This window comes from Bos grunniens, chromosome 4, assembly GCF_055505025.1.
Source record: "Bos grunniens cultivar Pamir isolate PY7600 chromosome 4, Bosgru_T2T1.0, whole genome shotgun sequence".
NCBI classification, from domain to species: domain Eukaryota; kingdom Metazoa; phylum Chordata; class Mammalia; order Artiodactyla; family Bovidae; genus Bos; species Bos grunniens.
The window spans coordinates 86,459,124-86,483,193 of NC_141168.1; the positions used below are offsets into that span (position 1 = coordinate 86,459,124).

Consider the following 24,070-nt stretch of genomic DNA (forward strand, 5'->3'; position numbering starts at 1 on the left):
CATAAAGAGGCAATTAATAAATGCTAATGATTTAAAATTTTATTTCAATTTTCAATTTTATATGTATCTAAAATGGATGTATTTAAGACCCTTGGTATTTCAGTCTTTTGCTCAAGCACTCCTGTCATATACTCAACAATTTTTATGATACTGTCTGTTAAAGAATGTCCCCTGAGTAACCTTTATCTTAAAGATGAATTTTTGAAGATATAAACTTCTTATGAAATACAACCTTCTCAGTAATTACTTTCTGCACATACTCTAATATTAAATTGTTTATTAATGTATCCTTGCCTTCATACTTTATCATCAGCACATCTAACCCCCAACAGCCATGAGAGCCAAACCTAGCCCTTTGTCTCTAAACTGAATTTCTCCATTTAGACTCTTAACTGGAGTCTACCATATTTGTTGTAGTTTTTACTCTACTGAGTTAAAGCAGCACATCAAATCAAAAAACTGGCTAAAAGTTTGGGCTAATATAAAGAAATATATTTTAATACAATGAATGAAAATTGAACAGTATTTTTTTCCCAGTGCTCAGTCTCAGTAATTTCTCATTAGAAATTAAAAATGTATTTGTAGACTACTTATTATCTGGTAGCAGAGACCATTTCACCAACAATATCACTTGGAGTAAAAACTGTAAGTAGGGAAAAATAGAGGATCTCAGACCAGGTCCTTGTTGTTCATTGTTCAGTCACTCAGTCGTGTCCAACTCACAGGGACCCCATGGAATACAACATGCTAGGCTTCCCTGTTCTTCACTATCCCCAGGAGTTTGCTCAAACCCATGTCCACTGAGTTGATGATGCCATACAACCATCCTAGAGATGTTTTCCCAGGCGAAGGCAGTGGTAAACTGTACTGCTGTGGCTGGGAGGGCAAGTTGGCTGAGAAAACGCATGGGACCAATGCTTTTGCATCTTGATCCTAAAAACTACTGAGATCAACATGTTTAGCATCTTAAAAGCTATTAGAAGTTAACATGGAGTAGAGAGATAAGAAACTGGAGAAGACTGAGTTGAAAATTGGATTTGAGGAAGTAGAAACAGTGATTTCTTCTCATTTGTGTAGTTTTGCAGTTATGGTGGGCAAAAAAATGAAATAGTAGCTGGAGAGGAATGTGGATCAAAAGAAATTCTATAGCTCTTTAATACTGGGACTTCTCAGGTGGTACTAGTGGTAAAAAAAAAAAAAAAAAAAAGCCTGCCAATACAGGAGACATAAGAGATGTGGGTTCGATCCCTGGGACAGGAAGATCCCCGAGTAGGAAATGACACTCCATTCCAACATTCTTGCCTGGAAAATTCCATGGGCAGAGGAGCCAGTCCATGGGGCTGGAAGAGTCAGACATGACTGAGTACAGCTTCAATATATACAATACATTATGTGATTAAAATGTATTGATGCTGTTTTCAGACTGAGTGAATTATATGACATAATTCCTTGAAGAAGAAATTGTAGTATTGTAGTATCAGGGCCAAATCAAATGGCTTCATAAATATTGTCAAGAATTTTGTATATAATATTTTGAGCTTAGGGTAAGGGTAGGCCATTTAAGTTCAGGCCAGAGGAACTTATTATCTAGTGGGGGAGAGAGGGATCAATCAAATGTCTCAAAGAAATATGAAACTGCAACTACAATGGATACTAAAAATAGATCTACGATGCTGTGGGAACATATAATAAGAGGGCTTTATATCACAGAAGTAGGTTCCCATGAAAAAATTGACAGGTCGAGGATAAGGGAAGAGGGGAGGAAATCAGACTGTAATCAGTAGGCTGAGCAGGAGCGTAGACCCTGTGAGAGTGAGAGCAGGCCTTCTATGAAGAGCTGAAAGGTCAAGGTGACTAAAATACCGAGGACAGTGAGCAACACTGTATATGCTGAAAGCTAAAGTGTTAGTTGCTCAGTCATATCTGACTCTGCAACCCCATAGACTATAGCCTCTGTCCATGGGATTCTCCAGACAAGATTTCTGGAGTGAGTTGCCATTCCCTTCTCCACAGGAACTGAACCTGGGTCTCCTGCATTGCAGGCGGATTCTTTACCATCTGAGCCACCAGGGAAGCCCGTATATGCTAAGGGTTATCCTTATCCTAAGAACAGTGGGAAATCATTTAAGTACTTAAAGCAGAAGTGGGGTCTTTCATTCTTTTACTTTTTAAAAAAGAGCCCTCGATGGAATCTGGAGAATGGATGAATGGATTGAGGTCAGAGAGGTACTGGATACAGATTGATCTGTTTTGGAACTTTTATAACTACAGAACACAGAAGATGTTAGCTTGGGGAAAGTTGACAGATTTTTAAATGAGGAAGCAGGTGATTTAGAGGAAAGTTTTAATAGTTAGAAAGTAAAAGGATGGTGACATATGGGTTATGGATATTAGACATCATCTTGATATTTATACAGTTGTTCAGGACATTCACAATGAATCAAGCAATCAATCAATAAAGATTTACTGAGTGCCCACTATGACAACAATCCATCATTCCTTCTACGGAAGGCTTGAAATTATTTATGCATTAGAAATAGAGATCAGATTCTAGACATTGTTTATCTCAATTGTTTTTGACATGCTAAAAAGAAACAAGCCATTGTTGATGAATATCCATTGTGTCCTAGGGATCTGGGGACAAACACCGCATTCAGAAGCTATAAGAGGCTTATCCAAAAGGGATGACAAAATCATCTCTACCCAGCACAGCCTGCACAACCATGGTGCAAGCAGATGAAAGTTGCAGTTGGCAGAGAACTCATCAAGGGTAAATCATCCACACAACTGCAAGACTCAAACAACACTCTCACCTCCTCCTGACACAGGAGAACTAGTAAACCAAGTCACACATATCATAAGTCCCACTCTTAATGACTGAGGAGCAGTGACAGCATTGACCTTGGGGAGGCCTGGCCAGCATTGGACAAACACCAATGAGAGAGACTGATTTGAAAATATTACAAAGATAAGCTTTCATATTTCTCTCCTCCAATTCTCTGGGAAAGACGGCTGAGACTTCACATTAAGTCTAACGAGTCTTACAGCACAAGAATTCTATTCTCAGCATCACTATTGATTATAGTAGCTGTGGAAGTCTGCTTAGAAAGACACATTTTTCATTAGTCAAACTATTACCTGACACATGAGGAAATAAATTTTTTCTTTGATTCTGTTTTTTTCCACTGTTAACAAACTGAATATATTTAAGAGAAAAAATACAGTGAGGAAGACAAGTTTCACACTCAATGCTGGAAGAACCAGCTATGAATACGGATTCTACCGTTTGTAAACTGTGCTATCCTGAAAGATATTTTAATTTTTTCAAATCTCAGTATACTATCTACCTCACAAGGCTGTTCAGATAAGGGAAGGTAACAAATATAAAAATACTTGATGGGGCACTTAGTAGGTGCTCATGAAACGTTAGCTGAAACTTACCAAGACTCCATCACCTCTGCCCCTAGAGTAATATCCACTCACAGAAGATTCTTAGCCTTCATTCCAATAGCAACAGGACCCCACCATCCATCTATATCAACACTTCTTTTTATAACTCTGTATGGATACTAATTAAAACAGATTCCTTCATCAAATGATTTCTACCTATCTTTTTAGAATTTTCTACATAGATCCTACTATGAATTCTATAGGCTTCTCTGCCATATGTTCTACTTCTTATGTTTATGAAGATTGTGTTATCTAAGTTTAAGAAAATGAAGATTTCATATAAATTATCATTTGGTGAAGGAAGCAAAATAACACAGAATATTTCCTGGCTTCTTTCAGGCTGAACTGCTGTAGCTTTAATAACTTCTGCACTGCAGTGATTATGAAACTAATGCATATTTTTAAATGTTAACTCAGAGTGTCAGACGTTTACTTATATTCGGCAAAATCTTAGGAAGAACAAGTTTGAGGGCTACACAATAACGTGGGCTGTTAGACATATTTTCTGTTATTCACATTTTGTGAAAAGTCTTTAGCCTCTAATCATTTTTTATCAAAATTGTTGTAATATCTACTTTCTGAGAGGTGTGAAATCAGAAATAAGAACTTGCTGTTAATGTTAATTACAGGAGCAAGTTGAAATGTATTTTAACAAAAGCATGAGATATTGAAAGTCAAATAATTCCTTAGAGACTTTAAGCTTCACTTAACAGGCAGAGGGATCTAGAATAAAATTTGTGGAATTAATAATCCATGTTATAGAGAGAAAGAATCTTGCATCTCACAAGCACAGACAATGATCTGATTAGCTTCCCTTTTCTCTCTAGTCACTCCGGAAAATGTCTTATTCATGGAAGCAAATGGAAAGAAGCTTCAAGATATCACACAGCTTCTTTACAGCCAAAAACATGACTCCATTCCCCACACATCACCTCTCAGTGTAACACAATTAACCTTAAGAAAATTAAAATAAGCTCTTTAGAACTAGTATGTATAATCATCAATGTTTGTGGGTTTTTTTTTTTTTTTCCTTTTTCCATCTAAAAACCTGAGCAACGCTAAATGACGGGTTTTATATTTAGAAGTGAATATCCCTCACTGGAAGACAGAACATAATATTTTGCAGTTCATCTTGTTTTTTTCTTATCCACATTCCCCAAATAGCCCTTCAAGTTTCAGAACCCCTCTTTTCTAATGAATTGTAGTATCCAAACCAGCTATTTTGGGTTTTTGGTTTTCTTTTTTTTAAATGAGAAAATTAGCTTATTCATGAAGCACATTCTTTTAAAAAGATTAAGATGCAGACACTGATGGGCTTAATGGTATTTTATCAGGGCAAATTAGGAAAGGCATTCAGAGTTGCAGCCCCCTTGATGAGCATCCGCTTACATACTCTCATTACTTCTGTTTATTCCATACAGATACCTGTTCCTGGCAAGTGATCCACTTCGTGAATTTCTTGCCAAAATTCACACCAGATATTTTGTTGTATAACTTAACTACCCAGAATAAATCTTTGACGTGAAGGTTGTCATAGGAGACTATGAAATAATACGAGTAGGAACATTTATATAAAGCATATTTCTTCCCGGAAGTTTGATCTCTTTTTGAGCTCAGTGCCTCTGACAGGAAGGAGGCAGCAGGAAGCAACTTATCAAATCAAAGACTTGTGGATCATCTCTAGTGCAAATGTCAAAATCCCTCAAAATTGTTTTGTAAAATGACTGATGCCCCACATATCCCAGGTAACTAACAAGGCAGTACTTTCACATCTGACCTGAATAGTAGAGTTGCCTGACTGACCCAGATTGTCACAGAATTAAGGGCAGAGGACAGTGGATGATTCATCTAGGTTCCTGAAGTGGAGGGGGTGGGGGAATACCTGTGTTTTGAGATATATGATACCAGGTAATGAGTACTTTACTTTTAGTGGAGAAAAACTAGTGCGCCTCACAGTAAGAAGCCTAATTTATCCTTCAGTGTTTTCCTTAGCCTGCTGTGCTACCTGCATTTTTCTGATTTCATCAGGTAGAAGGTTATTTCAATAGACATTTAGCAAAGCTTTAACCCATTATATCATCTATGTGACCTATTTTTCAATAGAGCAATAGCTTAACATTTCAGCCACCTTGCAGAGTGAAGGTTCCGGCTGCTTCATTCTGCTGAGATGCTCCCTGGAGTAGAGATAGCACAGCAAAACTGCTGCTGCTGCTGCTAAATCACTTCAATGGTGTCCGACTCTGTGCAACCCCAAAGACGGCAGCCCACCAGGCTCCCCCATCCCTGGGATTCTCCAGGCAAGAACACTGGAGTGGGTTGCCATTTCCTTCTCCAATGCATGAAAGTGAAAAGTGAAAGTGAAGTCGCTCAGGCGTGTCAGCCTCTTAGCGACCCCATGGACTGAAGGCTACCAGGCTCCTCCATCCATGTGATTTTCCAGGTAAGAGTACTGGACTGGGGTGCCATTGCCTTCTCCCAGCAAAACTGAGGACACTCAAAACATTGGGCTACCCACCACCCATTCATTGAATACCTTGGCCCCAGTCTTTATATCAAAGTCTCTTCTTCCTAAGTCCAAACCTCCAGGAACTTTCAGCTGCTCAAGTGCTCTGCTCCTGAGGAATGCCAGTTGAAACAGAAAGTTATGAAGTCCGTCATAAAAGTGCCATTGCTTTTTTATTACAAGCTACAGGGATTACTCATCAAGCCTTCCCAGTCACTTTCATCCAATCAATCAACAGCAGGCTTTTTAAGCAGACACTGGAGGGAACCACTTATGGTGTGGAGGGAAATTCTGTTAGCTAATCAGAGCCTTTCTTTTCTCCCTTGTTTTTTTTCTTCATATCTCCCCTACTCCCCTTCACCCCCTTTTTCCCCAGTCCTCCAAGTCTGACCCTGTTTGGTGAAAATTTTTTCCTGATTTATAGATATAAATTAAAGGCAAGTGACTTCATTAGATTCTTAACTCTGCCTGTCATATTGCTGTTGATCTGTTTTTGTATGTCTTGGTTATTTCAATTGTCAGCCATAATAGTAACAGGAGCATGTTTTAATATAGTGTCAAATATTCTCCTGGCAAGCTTTTATCCTGCTACTACATCCTTGTGATTCTTTCAGTTTCCAAAAAACAGCCAAAATGACAAAATATTTTTTATTTTGTTTTTGTTATATAGGCCACCAGTTATGAACAAATTTAGGTAATCAGCAAGCTTGTTTTCATGTGAAAATGTACACATACACACAGGTTAAGTTCACTCAGAGGCAGGCTAAGTTTTAATTCTCCTTTCATTCATGTTGGCCTTAAAGTGGTTGAAATTAATTCCAACCACCCTTTCCCCACCCCATTGGATGGGTTTTACACCCTTTGATGGTGTTGTTTGGGCTTTTCTCTCACATGCTAATGAGGCATTCACTTTAGCTGCCACAACTTCATATAATCCCTGGGCAATTCTCACACTTCCTAATGACCTCTTCTTTAGAGAGCAGTGAATCCTGGAGGAAAGGGGGCGAGGGAAGTGAATGACTGGGCTAGTGTAGACCTATCCTGAAAATAGATTCACTCTGGAAGAGTAACAGTTGCTGAAGAAGAGAGTCCTTGCTACCGGTCATGTACAGACTGTCCACACTGTACCCAGAGCAAACCACTGTAAATTTCCTGCAGCCTGGTTAATCATCGAGTGGGGATTTCAGGGGAAAAAAAGGAAACCTATCTCCTGGGAGCTTTGCCTTTTATCCAATGGATATTCCTTTAATATGGATTTTACAATGTCCTAAGATCATGGCACCCCACTCCAGTACTCTTGCCTGGAAAATCCCATGGGCGGAGGAGCCTGGTAGGCTGCAGTCCATGGGGTCGCTAAGAGTCGGATACGACTGAGCATCTTCACTTTCACTTTTCACTTTCCTGCATTGGAGAAGGAAATGGCAACCCACTCCAGTGTTCTTGCCTGGAGAATCCCAGGGACAGGGGAGCCTGGTGGGCTGCCATCTATGGGGTCCCACAGAGTCGGACACGACTGAAGGGACTAAGCAGTAGCAGCAGCAGCAAAGACCAAACTACTGTAGCTCTTGCTTCTTCACAGTCATGGGTGAAAAGCCCTGATTAAGCTGGGTAAAAGGTGAAATATGGGAAAAAAGCTCACCTTTCTATACCAGGGAAGTGAATACATTTTCCACATAGTCTCCTGAGGCTCTCAAGACCTTCACTAGTGGCCATTCCTTCCTCAAGCAGCTTTTGGAAAATACCTAGTTGGAGGTATAGCCTCTCCAGTGGAGAAACTGAAGCCCAAACTGAAGATGCTGAAGCAGAAGTTTCCATATTAGATGCACATTAGCTTGGGCATGTTCAGTCGCTCAGTTGTGTCCGACTTTTTGTGACCCCAAGGACTGTAGCCCACTAGGTTCCTCTGTCCATGGGGATTCTCCAGGCAAGATTACCGGAGTGGGTGGCCATTTCCCCCTCCAGAGGACCTTCCCAACCCAGGGCTAGAACCCGCATCTGCATCTCTTGTGTCTCCTGCATTGGAGGATTCTTTACCACTGAGCCACGGGGAAGTCCACTGCACATTAGCATCACCTTCAAAAGTTCTCCATGCCCACACTTCACCCCAGGCCAATTAAATCAGGACCACTGGGATTTGAGGCCCAGGAACTGGTATTTTTTCATGCATGATTCCAATGAACAGCCAGGTTTAAACTGCAAACCAAAGCAAGAACAAGTACTGACAACCAAGGGCACAGAGACACAAGAGCTGGCTCTGCTGCTGAGAGCACCTCTGCTCAACACTGTCCATGTAACATCTCTCTTGTCGGAACACGTTTCCTAGATCTAGAGTGAGAAAATCCTTACACTTGGCTACTCATCTTTACACAATTCTGTTTTCTAATCTTTCTTGTACCTTATAAGTGGATCCTTAGAAGACTGAGCTGTGAGTGACTGTCATCAGGGTGGCGTGATCCTTACTTTGTCTTTCAAAAAGGCAACCGTAATCAGTGGTAACCACTGCATAGGAAAACGTTTTTTAAATAATAATTAGAATTTCTTAACAATCATCCATGTTTTCCCTTATGTATTCTCCATCTAAATTGACTCCATCTCTTCCATCCATGAGTTGTGTTGAGTTCAGTCCCTCAGTCGTGTCCAGCTCTTTGTGACCCCAAGGACTGCAGCATGCCAGGCCTCCCTGTCCATCACCAACTCCCAGAGTTTACTCAAACTCATGTCCATTGAGTCAGTGATGCCATCCAACCATCTCATCCTCTGCCGTCCCCTTCTTATCCCACCTTCAATCTTTCCCAGCATCAGGGTCTTTTCCAATGAGTCAGTTCTTCCCATTAGGTGGCCAAACTATTGGAGTTTCAGCTTCAACATCAGTCCTTCCAATGAATATTCAAGACTGATTTCCTTTAGGATGGACTGGTTGGATCTCTTTGCAGTCCAAGGGACTCTCAAGAGTCTTCTCCAACACCACAGTTCAAAAGCATTAATTCTTCAGTGCTCAGCCTTCTTTATAGTCCAGCTCTCACATCCATACATGACTACTGGAAAAACCACAGCTTTGACTAGATGGATCTTTGTTGGCAAAGTAATGTCTCTGCTTTTTAATATGCTGTCTAGGTTGGTCACAGCTTTTCTTCCAAGGAAGAAATGTCTTTCAATTTCATGGCTGCAGTCACTATCTGCAGTGATTTTTGGAGAAATAAAGTCCATCAACTGTTTCCATTGTTTACCCATCTATTTGCCATGAAGTGATGGGACCAGATGCCATGATCTTAATTTTCTGAATGTTGAGCTTTAAGCCAACTTTTTCACTCTCCTCTTTCACTTTCATTAAGAGGTTCTTCCATCCATAAATATCCCCAGTTTCTAAAAAAATTATATCGGAAATTCTTTCTGGGGCTGCATATTCCTTCAACTCTCTGCTCTCGTTTTACCTTTATGATTAAACATAAGAGCAGAGTTACGTAGTCTTTCCATTTACTATCTCCACTTAGTGTCACAATTCATTACCCCGCAGCTTTCTGCCATGTAATTTTTGTCCCCACCACTCTAATGAATGATGTCTTTAGTCCTAGATTCACAATGAACTCATCCAGTGAGCACCAGTCCAGCAACTTCTCCTAGTTGTAAAACTTGGAACACTTAGAACACGGCATTGCTTTAAAGTGCCTTTTAAACCATCCTCATCACCCTGGCTTCTTTTCCCTTTTTTTTTTTTCTGGCCACACCAAACAGCATGTGGGATTTTAGAGGTATTGAACCTGTACCCCTTGCATTGGCAGCTCAGAGTCTTAACCACTGGACTTAACCGAGGGAAGTCCCCCAGTTTGTTTTCTACTGCTGTGTCATCTTTTCCTGATTTTGTCCCCTTCAAGCAACATTTTACCACGTTCTTTCTTCCATTCTCTTTTCTTTTGGTACCAAGAAATGCAAAACTAAGGTCTACAATATTTTTTACCTTTGTGTTTGCACATTCTTCTGGCCAAGGAGATACAGAACTGTCATCATATTCTGCAAGAATTTCATAACTCAAGCAGGGCAAAGAACTCATAATAACCTCACTCCATCAGGAATCGTATTGACTCCTATGGCAGCAACTATCAACTTCTAAGCTGGCAACTTCTGGTACTGAACTTCTTCTCTCCCTTCCAAATGCCAGGTGTACATTTCCAGTGTCTGCCAGGCACTTCTACAGGATGTACACGTAACCCCTCAGAAGAATCACAGCCTATCTCATCAAAGAGCACCTCATGACTTCCCTTTGTCTTTTCATGGAAGCCTTATGTTCCCAAATGCCCGGTTACACGGTCTTGGAAACTTAAAAAGTTTTGTGCCCACATCTTAAATCAAAAAATCCAGTTGGTTCTATTCCCAAATGACCTTTTGAATCCAATCCTCTTTCCCACCTCTTCACTTACCATGCTGTTTCAGGATGTTGTTTTAAGTACCATATCACTAGAGTCTCTAACTTGTCTGATTCCCCAGCTTAGTTTGTCCCAGGATCACCATCCTACATTCAACTTTCAAGTTAATTTTCCTAAATTTCCACTCCATTTATGTTTTCCCCTGCTTAAAGCTTCCAGCAGCTCCCAGTTTCCTACTGAGTTATTTAAGCCTTCAAGCTCCTTCACTGGGTGGTCCTAATTTACATTTCCATGCTCGTCTTCTAATTCCCTTCAACATTTGACAACTCTTCATTCTCAAAAGACGGTCTGTATTTCCATTACTTATATTACGCTCAGGACAAAATATATATTCTCCCATCACTTATTTCAAATATCCTACTCATCCCTCAAAGTTTATCTCAAATGCAGCCTTCATGAAATATGTTCAAACCTCTGAGCAAAATACAAAATATCTTATTTCTTGGCCAAATAGAAAAAAAAAAATCACAAAAAGCCACTTAAATCTAATGTCACCCAATCCAAAATAAGTTTCTTTTTAATCCCCAGGCTTCCTACATGCTCCTTTCCACGTGTTTCTGCAACCATTTTTAGCAGCACTTACTTACTTCCTTGTATGGTAATTCTCATGTATAAATCTTTATATGTATTTTCATGTATAAATCCTTTACCAGCTTTTCAATACTCAAGGGTACATAACTTTTCTTTTTCACCTCTTTATCCTCTAAAGTTAGCTCACTATCAAGCACATAGGGGGATACACAATTAATCTTAAATATCTCTCAACTATGTTTTTAGCAAATGCCCTGTTTATATTGGTTAGTTGTAAAATTAATATTCAGAGCTTCTTAATTTCTCCCCACTATGATCTTGCATGTTATTTGACAGCAGACTCCATCTTACTCACCACATTCTCAATAATATCTGCTGAAATTAAGTGAATGATTCAGGTTAATTGAGAAAACTCAGGATTTGTCAGCATTGGGAACTGCATTAATCTAGTTAGGTCTCAGTCCTAATTTCAATCCTTTCAACTCTCTTACTTTCTGGTTCCCATGTCAACTGCTTGTGGCAAGTGAGGAAAAATAATTTTCCTCTATACATCTAGGTTTTTGGCTAAGACCTCCCACCACCAAATAAAAAGACAGATTAATAGGAGAAAAACAGAAGTTTAATAATATGTTTACTCTCTCGGATACACAGGAGATACCCAGGAAAACTGAGTAAATCCTTGAAATGGGCCAAGTCACCACTTTAAACACTATCCATAGGCAAAAAATGAAAGACGGTATTAGGGGGGGACTAGTTACGGGAGGTTACCAGGAAAAGCACAATCAATATGGATAAGGTTGTTATACAGATCTTAATTAGTTACCTTCTTTACTGATAAGAGTTTCTGGAGATTTAGAATCATCCTTCTCTTCCTGGTAGAAGGTTGGAGACCCCCTTATAAGTGGACATTTCCCTTATAAATGTAAACGTTTCTTATAAGAAGATAACTTCTATTCAGTTTTCCAAGCTCCTCCCATGTCTTTGATTTCTTAAAAATAACCCATTCAAAATGATCAATATAACAAAGATGCATATTTCATGGTGCCATATTTTGTTCCCTTTCACTCACCAGCTTCCCAAAATTCCAATGCTTGATTCACTTCTCTCAGTTTATTAGCCCTGTGTTAACCCTACTGGGCTTCCCTGGTGGCTCAGACAGTAAAAAAAAAAAAAAAAATCTGCTTGCAATGCAGGGGACCCGGGTTCAATCCCTGGGTCAGGAAGATCCTTTGGAGAAGGGAATAGCAACTCACTCCAGGATTCTTGGCTGGAAAATCCCATGGACAGAGGAGCCTGGTGAGCACAGTCCAATTGGCTACAAGCCAATTGTTTTGGGATTTTTGTTGCTACTGTTTTTGTTTTTATTTGATTTGCTTGCTTTTTCCCATCCCTGAATAAAATCTCAGCCAGGCTGTACAGATTTTCTAATCAATTGTAGGTAACAGAATATCTCATCTCTTCTAAAGAGCATCCCTTCCCGTCCAGTGTGAAATCAATTAGGCAAATAGAAGGCTTCTTCCTTCCTCCTGCTCAAGACTGTTGATGCAGAAGAGGCCTGCTGGGGAGGAGGAACTGCAGTTAGCGCCTGTGGCATCTTCCTGCTCTGCTTCCTCCCTCCTTCCATAGATACTGTCTTGGCCCTTCCATAGCTGGGCTGAGGTAGAGGATGTAGGGAAAAGAGACAAACAGGCAATAAAAATCTATCTTGGCAAGTGCATTGTGATTTGGCATCAGCTTCTTCTGTGAAGAACATTTACCCAAAGGTGACTTATGGTCACATTTGCAGTTTCCACTGAAGACTGCTGCCTTGCCTACCCTCCCCTGACTTGACAATGGAGGTCACAGCTTCCTGGATATGGCAGTGTCTTTCCCCCAGATGTCACCTCATCCCAAATGATGGTTTGAAGCAGGGTTCCTTGTAAGCAGATGATGGGCAGGTTCCCTTTTTAGGGAACATATCTCATATGTGGGAAATAATAAACTACCCCAGCAGTAGCAGAAAGACAACTATCTCTCAAAGCATCCCATGGTCCTGTTGTTTTACCAGCTCCAACCAGGCCCTTAACCTTTGACTATGTCCCCAAAACTCTAGAGGGCTCTAATCAAACTTTCTGGTTATCTCAAATGCATTTTTTTTCACTTGGCTTATAACATGCAGAAGCACCCAAGCTTGCGGGTATATTGAAAGTGGTCAACACGCTGACAACCAACAACACTCTAAAACAAGGCCTCTTCATCAAGGTCTCTGAGATCAATTTGACAACCCTCATATACTCAAGAAAACTGGTGAACTAAGAGTCACAAAACTAATTTCACAATCCTTCAGCATGTCTTACATAGGTAAACTACTAGCTATAACACTGCTACCAGCTTCAGGGCTGAAGCTGAAGTGGAATACAAATAGCCCCAACTGTTACAATGTTCTATGTCCCTACTGAGATCACTTACCTCAAAAACTGGGTCTCTGAATCTCAGCTGAGTACTCAGCACAATCCATCCATTCCCTTAACTGTTTTTGCTCATCTTGGTCTGCACTTCTATAGTTTTTCCAGTTTCTCCTCTTTACTTACCTGTTATCATCTGCACCCATGGCAGGGGATCTTGTCTCCTATTTCATCTGGAAAACTTGCACCACCAAGGATAATTCCTCTCAATTGTCCACTTACGTCAAAACGTACCTAAAACGAACCCATTTTTGCCTTTTTCTCCCCAATGTCAGAGAGTGAGGTTTCCAATCTCACGTCTGAAACCAAAGCATCCACTTTTTCAAGGTTCTCTGCTTCTCATTTCCTTTATGTCTTCCGGCCATGTCTTTTACATGTCATCTGCTTCAAGGCTGATTCCTCAGACAATGGCTTTTCTCACTCTATACACTTTTCTCTTTTAAAATTATACTGGAGTATAATTTACTTACACTATTTTGCTAACTTCTGCTGTAAAGCAAAGTGATATAGTTATATAAATATATATATATTCTTTTTATATTCTTTTACAGTATGGTTTATCACAAGATATTTAAGGTTCCCTGTGCTATACAACCGGAGAAGGCAATGGCACCCCACTCCAGTACTCTTGCCTGGAAAATCCCATGGATGGAGGAGCCTGGTAGGCTGCAGTCCACGGGGTCGCTAAGAGTCAGATATGACTGAGCGACTTCACTTTCACTTTTCACTTTCATGCATTGGAGAAGGAAATGGCAACCCACTCCAGTGTTCTTGCCTGGAGAATCCCAGGAACAGGGGAGCCTGGTGGGCTGCCGTCTATGGGGTCACACAGAGTCGGACACGACTGAAGCGACTTAGCAATGTGCTATACAACAGGACATTGTTGTTTTATACACCTTTTTAAAATAATCACATTTGTGTTTTTCATGTCAACTACTGTCTCTACACCAATGACCGAAATCTTCATTTCTTCACCTATAGACCTGGATTTTTCACGTGGACATCTCACAGACAACTCAAACTCATTGTCCAAAACTCAATCTACTCTCTCCCAAAAACTATGCTCCTTCTCCATGGTTCAAAACCACCATCCACCTGGTCTCTCAAACAAGAAATGTATAAATCAACCATGACTTCTATCTGCAACACCTTCTATTTAATCATCTTCTAAGAGATTTTTATCTCCCAATTTTTTTTATACTTTTTCCCTTCTAGCCATCTTTCAGGTCAGTTCAGTTCAGTTCAGTCACTCAGTTGTGTCCGACTCTTTGCAACCCTGACCCCATGAATGGCAGCACGCCAGGCCTCCCTGTCCATCACTAACTCCTGGAGTTCACTCAGACTCATGTCCATCGAGTCAGTGATGCCATCCAGCCATCTCATCCTCTGTCATCCCCTTCTCCTCCTTCCCCCAATCCCTCCCAGCATCAGCGTCTTTTCCAATGAGTCAACTCCTCATCAGGTGGCCAAAGTACTGGAGTTTCAGCTTCAGCATCATTCCTTCCAAAGAAATCCCAGGGCTGATCTCCTTCAGAATGGACTGGTTGGATCTCCTTGAAGTCCAAGGGACTCTCAAAAGTCTTCTCCAACACCACAGTTCAAAAGCATCAATTCTTCGGCGCTCAGCCTTCTTCACAGTCCAACTCTCACATCCATACATGACCACTGGAAAAACCGTAGCCTTGACTAGACAGACCTTTGTTGGCAAAGTAATGTCTCTGCTTTTCAATATGCTATCTAGGTTGGTCATAACTTCTCTTCCAAGGAGTAAGCGTCTTTTAATTTCATGGCTGCAGTCATCATCTGCAGTGATTTTGGAGCCCAGAAAAATAAATTCTGACACTGTTTCCACTGTTTCCATATCTATTTCCCATGAAGTGATGGGACCCGATGCCATGATCATCGTTTTCTGAATGTTGAGCTTGAAGCCAACTTTTTCACTCTCCTCTTTCACTTTCATCAAGAGGCTTTTTAGTTCCTCTTCACTTTCTGCCATAAGGGTGGTGTCATCTGCATATCTGAGGTTATTGATATTTCTCCCAGCAATCTTAATTCCAGCTTGTTCTTCTTCCAGTCCAGCATTTCTCATGATGTACTCTGCATATAAGTTAAATAAGCAGGGTGACAATATACAGCCTTGACGTACTCCTTTTCCTATTTGGAACCAGTCTGTTGTTCCATGTCCAGTTCTAACTGTTGCTTCCTGACCTGCATACAGATTTCTCAAGAGGCAGATCAGGTGGTCTGGTATTCCCATCCCTTTCAGAATTTCCCACAGTTTATTGTGATCCACACAGTCAAAGGCTTTGGCATAGTCAATAACGCAGGAATAGATGTTTTTCTGGAACTCTCTTGCTTTTTCCATGATCCAGCAGATGTTGGCAATTTGACCTCTGGTTCCTCTGCCTTTTCTAAAACCAGCTTGAACATCAGGAAGTTCACGGTTCACATATTGCTGAAGGCTGGCTTGGAGAATTTTGAGCATTACTTTACTAGCATGTGAGATGAGTGCAATTGTGTGGCAGTTTGAGCACTCTTTGGCATTGCCTTACCTCCCCTAAACTATACCTATATTATTTCTAACCTAGTCAACTACAACAGCCTCCTAACTTGTCTACTTGCACTGAAGTTTTATTCTCCTCAAAAGGCAGTGTATCAATCTACTGTTGTAGACCATGTTATGCCAAATGCAGACACTTGAAACAGCAAGCACTTATGTCACAGTTTCTGCAGGTTAAGTGCATGGTGTCGGCTCATGGTCTCCCCACAGTCACATTCAGAGTCATTTGAAAGCTTAACCAGGACTGGAAGATCCACTTCATAGATGATGATCTCACAGGGCTACTGGTGGGCTACTAGAGCCTTAGTGCCTCACCATGTGGGCCTCTCCTGGGGCTTCCCAACTGTCCTTACAACAGGGCAGCTTACTTTTCTAGAACCAGGGAATTTATTACAACTGCAAATCTATCAAATCTATCACCTTTCCTACTAGAGATCTAAAAGATCTCTCTATAACCCACAGGCTACACTCAAATTTCCCTTACGTTGCTTCCAAGACTCTCGAGGATGGAACCCTAAATGTATCTACAACTTCAGTTCCCATCACTCTTCTTTATATAATGTCTTCTGAAAATACTAAATTGTTTCTTGTTCCCTAAACACGATATTGTATTTTGATCCCAAGACTTTTCTCAGGCTACGATTTCTGCACAAAATTTCCTGCCCTTTGTAACAGATTATATTTATTTGGACCCAACTTACCCATCACCTATTCTAGAAAGCCTTCTTAGAAATATGCCTCCCAACCCCAGGCTCAGGACTCACCTGCTGCTGCTGCTGCTGCTAAGTCACTTCAGTCGTGTCCGACTCTGTGCGACCCCATAGACAGCAGCCCACCTACTTTCCTATTATTATTGTTAAATTTACTGTTATCTATTATAATCACTTAGGCATATTCCCTGTATATGAATAGAATGTAAACTTGCTTACGGTATCCAATTACTTATCTGTGTCCCTTTAAAAATTTTGCTGCTATAATGGTTCCTAAAATCTCACTGTGTATCTCTGTATTGATGACATACTTCATTCTCAGGGCTTCCTGAAGAACCAAGAGTACAATCCAGGTGGGCTGGCATTTTCTGAAGAGATGAATCATCTTTCCTGGAAAGATACTACCTTCCTCAAGTAGGATTTATAGACCTAGGCCAGCCTCCGCACAGAACCAGAAGTGGTGAGCCATGCTCAGTTACAAGTCTTTAAGCAAAACACCACATTCCTGATTCTAGAATGTTTTTTGTCTGCCTGATTTGGCAGCTTCAAGACAACCAGAAGGTAAAACTCCAGTAATCCTAGGCTGAGAACCAGAAAAATAAACCCAAGTGTAGTGAGAGCTAATATCCTACCAAGTGCTCTAGCAAAGTAGTACTACCAACAGATAGAACTGGGCTTAATGTGTCCTGGGTGGGCTTGCAAATGGGCTTAGGAATGAAGATGAACTATTATGATCAACGTTCTGCAACCATTATCCTAAAGAGTTATCCTCTAAATAGAGTAATGAGTACATTGATTTCTTGTCAAGTTTGGTTTACCCATTTTCTGGGTAGACACATAAATCTCAAGAAAAAATAAGGAAACCAAGATTCTTCTTGACAAAGGAAACACTGTATTTATTTCAAATTTTTCCATAGATTGAGATGTCTCAGAATTTTCCCTCTGACATACATTGAAGGAATAAAAACTCCCAAAATAATACTTTTTAATGTTGAGATTTAAATTCTCTTTAGTTGAAAAATGATACTTATTCTGGTAATTCTTTTAATTATCAGAAAGATATGAGAGATAAGTATTAAAAAAACAGAAGTAACAATAAATACAGTCTCATATAGCAAAAGAAAGATACAACTGCATTAAGTATGGTAGTGTTCCATTAGGAAGGAAAAAACAAACTCTTAAGCCTTAGGCTTTTTTTTCAAGCTAATGCTCTCAACAGAAGCTATATGGATTTCATCAATATGTTTATACGATTTCAAGCCAAGAAATTCTGTAAAGATTATCAAAGTATCTGATGTAGCTTCTGGCAAGGAATAAAGTACATCTCACAAGAACCTTGAAAAAAATGTTTGTTAGAGGGGTTTCTGATTTTATCAAGAAGATTTAGCTTAAAATATGAAGAGGAGAAAAAAATATCCCAATAAAAGATTGAATAGCATAGAAAACAATATATAATAACATAAACTAACATCAAGGAGGAAATAACCAAGTAACTCTTACAAAAAAAATAGCAGGATGTGCGGAATGGGAAAACTATATCTTCAAATCAATAAACCAAAGCAGAGAGAATAAATCTAACAAACATAATACATTTTCTTTTGAGACAGTTACAATCTCATAGGTATATTTTAATTTCAATAGTGTCACTAATGATGAGAATATGCAAGTTAAGAGGAATATTAATACTTCGTTGGAAAAGATTTAAATGGGTCAGAGATCAGTTTCTCTTCTAAGAAAATATAGACAATCACTAACAATCACGGACAAAATGGTGGAAAAGTCGCAAAATTTACTTGAGTAAACACAGAAGTGGCAGAAATGCTATTATGTGTTGGGCAAAAATGTAGGTAATATATTTAGATGAACTATACAAAGTTTTTTAATAAATCCTTGCACAGAGGTGGGATAAAGTAATGACAAAGAGGTAGTGTTTATCTTTTCATCTGCTGGAAATCTTTTGGTCAAAATCAGAGTGTCTAATACAACCATGCCTTGATTTTGGTCACAACAGCAGACTTCAACTGGCATCCTTAATCTCAGACAGTTCCTAAGCCAATCTTAGTTGGAGAAGATCATATATCTGTTAAATTCAGTAGCCCACTGTTGACAACCAGCTGAAGCCCTAGGTATCTTGCCTGCTTACTACCCCTGTGCTGTGCTGTGCTTAGTCTCTCAGTCATGTCCGACTCTCTGAGACCCTATGGATTGTAGCCCATCAGGCTCCTCTGTGGGGATTTTCCAGGCCAGAATACTGGAGTGGGTTGCCATGCCCTCCTCCAGGGGATCTTCCCAACTCAGGGATTGAACCTAAGTCTATTGAATGCAGGCAGGTTCTTTACCATCTGAGCCACCAGGGAAGTCCAAGAATACTGGAGTGGGTAGCCATTCCCTTCTCCAGGGGACCTTATGGACCCAGGAATCGAACCGGGGTCTCCTGCATTACAGGCAGATTTTTTTTTTTTACCAGCTGAGCTACCAAGGAAGCCCTACAATCCCTGAGTCTTCCCCAACCCTTGTGCATTTTCTCATTAATATGACTTGACTTTTCACTTAATCACTAAATACCAGTAGAGGGCCCCAAGTGGGACAAGATTCCTGGCTTAAGCAGTAACCCAGTGAGCACCCTGACACCTTATACAACTATGTATGTGGGAGTTTCAGTCCTAGAACCCTAGATGTCTAGTTGCCATCCATGCCCTGCTTAAAACTGAGACACCAATCACATGACACTCCTTGGAATCATCTGGAGATGCCATCCCCCTCACTGGACCAAACCATGCTTTGCAGTTTCAGATTTCTCTCTTGGCCCAATGGCCTCTGCTGAGGTCAAGCACATTTTGTCACCCAGCCTATACAAGACATGTCACTTGCTCCTAATTTGCTCTTTTAGAAGACCACAGAAAAATAAAATATTTTTCTGAAAACAAAGGAATCATAAAAGAAAATTGCTAGGATCTTTATCAACACTAACACTGTACTATTCTATACTTTTAAGTTTGGCTGAAAAGGAAGAACTCACTGGGGAATTGATGTGTGACTCTAGAGAAGGTAAATATGTTAGCTAGCTAGATAAATAAACTCTAATCTAGGAAAGACTGTTTCTGAAATTTCAGAGAAATAGCAGAAGACCTTTAGATGGAAAAATGGCTCACTAGGTATGAAAAATCTAAAATTAAATTATGACTGTACAATTTTAAATAACATCATAAGAATAAAACTATTAAAATGAATTATTTTGCTGAGGAGAGAGCTGTCCAAAATAGTCCAGGGCCCTATATTTCCCAAAAAGGAGGCTGGTAAATGAATTTTAATGTATGTAACAGAATATTTTGAAACAAAATGATGTATGCAAATATTGCATGCTATGGAAAAAGATTTTTATAAATTAAAAAGGCAGGATAGAAATATGAATTGGCCCTAACTAAAGAATACATATGCATAAAAAAATGAAGCATGTTAAAATTTGAATCATTATTATTATCATTTCTGTGGTGGAACAGAAGTTGATTTTTATTTTTTATTTTATTCTTCATATTGGTTTCTAGTTTTTAAAATTTCTTCAGTAAAGATTCCTTTTATTAACAGGGGGTACATGAATGTACAAAATGTACAAAATGTGGAAAAAGGAGCCCCCAACTACAAATGGAGTACAAAAGAATGGTACAAACATTTAAAAAGCAGTATCAGGAATGCAGAAGCAATAACTCTGGCTATGAAAAATGCTAAGGAAAATGAAAAGAATTTTAGAAGCTATGTTTAAAACAAGAAGAAAAGAATGAACTCTAGCCATTTCTCCAAACAGAGCAGATCATATTAACATTGCTTCTTTTTCTGTGTCAAAGCAAATCTTCACAGTAAAAAACAGCACATGGCTAAGAGATGGGATTCCAGGGCTGTTAAGAATACTGTCAGGATGCACCTAACTCTTAAGTGATTTCACATCTCCAAATGACGTCTCTCAGTCGTGTCCGACTCTTTGCGACCCCATAGACTGTAGCCTTCCAGGCTCCTCCATCAGTGGGATTTTCCAGGCAAGAATGCTGGAATGGGTTGCTGTTTCCTTCTCCATCATATCTCCAAGCTCAAGAAATTTTACTGTCTAGAAGGAATTTACAGATCTCATCACCACAGCTCAGACATCATCTCAGAGAAATCACAGCAATTAGGAAAAGTGAGAAAAGTCTGGAAATGGACAAATATATAACCATTTATCCAACAAGGGCATAAAGAGATGTTATCAAAACTATATGTAGTTATCTTAACATTGTTTGAGAAGAGACCTTTAAGGAGATTTTGATCCCTTAGAGGGTAAGTCAGAATATTTGTAGTATAAGGCAAATGTAGTTAAATGTAAAATGTAGTTAGCAGCTTGCTGCTGCTGCTGCTGCTAAGTCGCTTCAGTCGTGTCCGACTCTGTGCGACCCCATAGACAGCAGCCCACCAGGCTCCGCCGTCCCTGGGATTCTCCAGGCAACAACACTGGAATGGGTTGCCATTTCCTTTTCCAATGCATGAAAGTGAAAAGTGAAAGTGAAGTCACTCAGTCTTGTCTGACTCTTAGCGATCCCATGGACTGCAGCCCACCAGGCTCCTCCATCCATGGGATTTTCCAGGCAAGAGTACTGGAGTGGGGTGCCATTGCCTTCTCCAAGTTAGCAGCTTAATGTCCTATCAAAGCTGAAAAGAATATGGTATGATTCCCAAACTCCTTTCTAATTCTGAAATTCCAGGGTAAACACCAGTTTTCCTGATCTCACACAGCATTTGGAAGCCTGTTATCACTGTAAGCAAAGGTGGATGAACACAGACTACAGAAACACAAGCTAGAGGAACATGGTAATGGATGGATAAATGCCCCACATCATACTGATTAATATATCATGTAACCCTTAATTCATTCCCTCTCTAGAGTGATTTGCCGTGAGACTCTAATCTCTTGGCTAACCATTTTATATGATCAGAATAACAAATACATAGATGGCAGGCATATAATATCTATAGAGGGTAATTTGCAGAAAGATGTTTAATTAATTTGGATTCTCAAAGATTTTGATAATGATATAACAAAGTTAAAAGAATATACACACATACACATACATATTTTAATTAAATATAAAGAACTGTGCCTTTTTAAAACATAGGTTTTGGAAAATATAGGATGAAGTAACTTTACTGTTAGTATCTCCCATAGAAGAAGGCCTAAAGATTTTAGCTATCTGCATGGTCAGTAAAAGCAAAAGTATGATCCAGTTCGTAGGGGATCACATTGAACTATCCAGAGGAATGGAGGAAAGAGGGGGAAGTGACAGGCAATTAGCCAAGTCCTACTTCACCCACACAGGCAAATGGACACAGCGAACAGCCAGTATATTTAAAAAGAAGATAAATATCTTTGTTGTTTACAGTAGACTAGGAAGAAAATAGAATGGTGCTGGCTGCCAGTTGCCCACTCCCCATGCCTGCTCTCCCCTCACCTGTATCCTTGATCCCTTCCATCGGAAACTGGATCTTCTCTTCTGGTTTCTCATGGTTCATACACTATTAACTCATTAGTCCCAAAACCTACCCAGAGAAGTTCTTATCTGTTTATTCAAGTGACTTATTTTGCTGAGGAAGACAAAGTTACCTAAAAATAAGAATCAAACTCTTTTGGTGGTTAGACCAGGTTAACCAGTGCAGACATCTTTATCTCTATAATTTATTTACTCAGAGCCACACATTTAAAACAAAATACATTCAATGGGAACTTTCTGTTACATGGTAAGATAACCACAGGTTCAGATGTTCACAGGATAGGATAATTACAAGATAGTATTTTTTTTTTAATTTTTAAAATTAAAAATAGACTTTCTAATGGAAAGTGAACTTGCAGAGCAAGGAAGGCAGTGGTTCCCCAGTCCTCACTGCTCAGCTACTGTTCTGAACAGATCTGCTCACTATACTTAGGGCTTCCCAGGTGTTGCAATGGTAGAGAATCCACCTCCCAATGCAGAAGACACAGGAGACACAGGTTAGATCCCTGGGTAAGGAAGATCCCCTGGAGGAGGGCATGGCAACCCACTCCAGTATTCTTGCCTGGGAAATCCCATGGACAGAGGAGTCTGCGGGCTACAGTTTATGGGGTTGCAAAAAGCCATACACGACTTAGCAACTGAGCAAGCACATTTTGAAAGCTATATGAGGTTCTAGAAATAAATCATCATGATGACCAAGCACATTGGAGCCACAAAGCATGAGGATTGCTGAAGAAGCTACAGTCCATTTAGAAGAAAAGATTTAGGAGGAATATCGTAATTGACATAACACATTTTAAGACTCTTGTGTATTTGCTATTAGCTTTATTCAGAAGATCTCCAAAAGGATGAATAGTATTAATAAACAGAACATATGGGAAAGTTGTAAAGAACAATCTTCAGACAATATGGTCTACTTGACTAATTATAAACTATAAATCTCCAAGATTTAGTCCTAAAAGTATAAGCTGATGGATAAGACAACGAATAGAACAGGCTAGCCTCTATTCTCCCAAATTTCACCTTCCCCTAAAAGTTCTTTTCTACTTCTTTTCAGCTGCCTCCACTATGAAAGCTTCAGGTGGTCTTTTCCCAATTTAATACATCCTACTTTAAGTCACAGTATTGAATGAAGTCCTTTTTCCTTAGTATATTTAAACAGATTAAAGCTTTTAATAAGACTTTGTTAAATACTAAATGGTTGCAGAGGAAGAATGATCATAGAGAGTACAAGAGTCGAAGATCTGCATAATTAAGAAGCCCGAGGTGCTGGGCTCGTGCAGCTGGCCTGTTCTCAGAGCTCCCTGAACCCTCCCACTAGACATGCTCTGAGGAGTTGGCTACGCCTGAACCACCACAGACAAACAAGTTCTCACGTCTCTCTCTTTGACCTCTCATAACTTCTAAGTCCTGGCCTGCCTCTGTGTAGTGGGCGCTAATGTACCACCGCCTTTGGCAGCCCAGAGAAACAAAATACTCTCTCCTCTCTACCCAAGGTCTTTCTTCCTATTTTCCAGTGCAATGCACAATGTAGATCCAATATTCAATTATATCTTTGGGCAGCACAATTAGCATAGCATTTGTATAGCAGGAAGAGCACGCCCACACAGTAAACAGGATGTGCTCTCCTCACAGTATCTTCATCAGTTAGAGCTGTGACAAAATCATACAGCAAGCTCTCCTTTACAGAAAGCTTTACAACAGAAGTTATACGCCCCACAATTCATTATATCAAGGGGAATCTCCACACTGGCCAAGAGGATTCAGCCATGTAGATTAATTCTAATATTCCTAAGATGAAAAGACATTCTATCTCATTTGCATTTCCTTTTTCTCTGGATATTTCATACTATGTCACATTCAGTTCAGTCGCTCAGTCATGTCCGACCCTTTGCGACCCCATGAACCGCAGCACGCCAGGCCTCCCTGTCCATCACC

The 24,070-nt window shown here is 39.9% G+C and overlaps 2 protein-coding genes across 51 annotated transcripts in view; one reads left to right on the top strand and one right to left on the bottom strand.

The window, feature by feature from the left end:
• Positions 1 to 24,070, bottom strand: part of LOC147374462 (uncharacterized) — a 441,112-nt gene that overhangs the window by 345,112 nt on the left and 71,930 nt on the right. The window lies entirely within an intron of this gene.
• The window catches only part of GRM3 (glutamate metabotropic receptor 3), a 246,328-nt gene that overhangs the window by 21,242 nt on the left and 201,016 nt on the right, over positions 1 to 24,070 (top strand). The gene's annotated exons all lie outside the window — the stretch shown is intronic.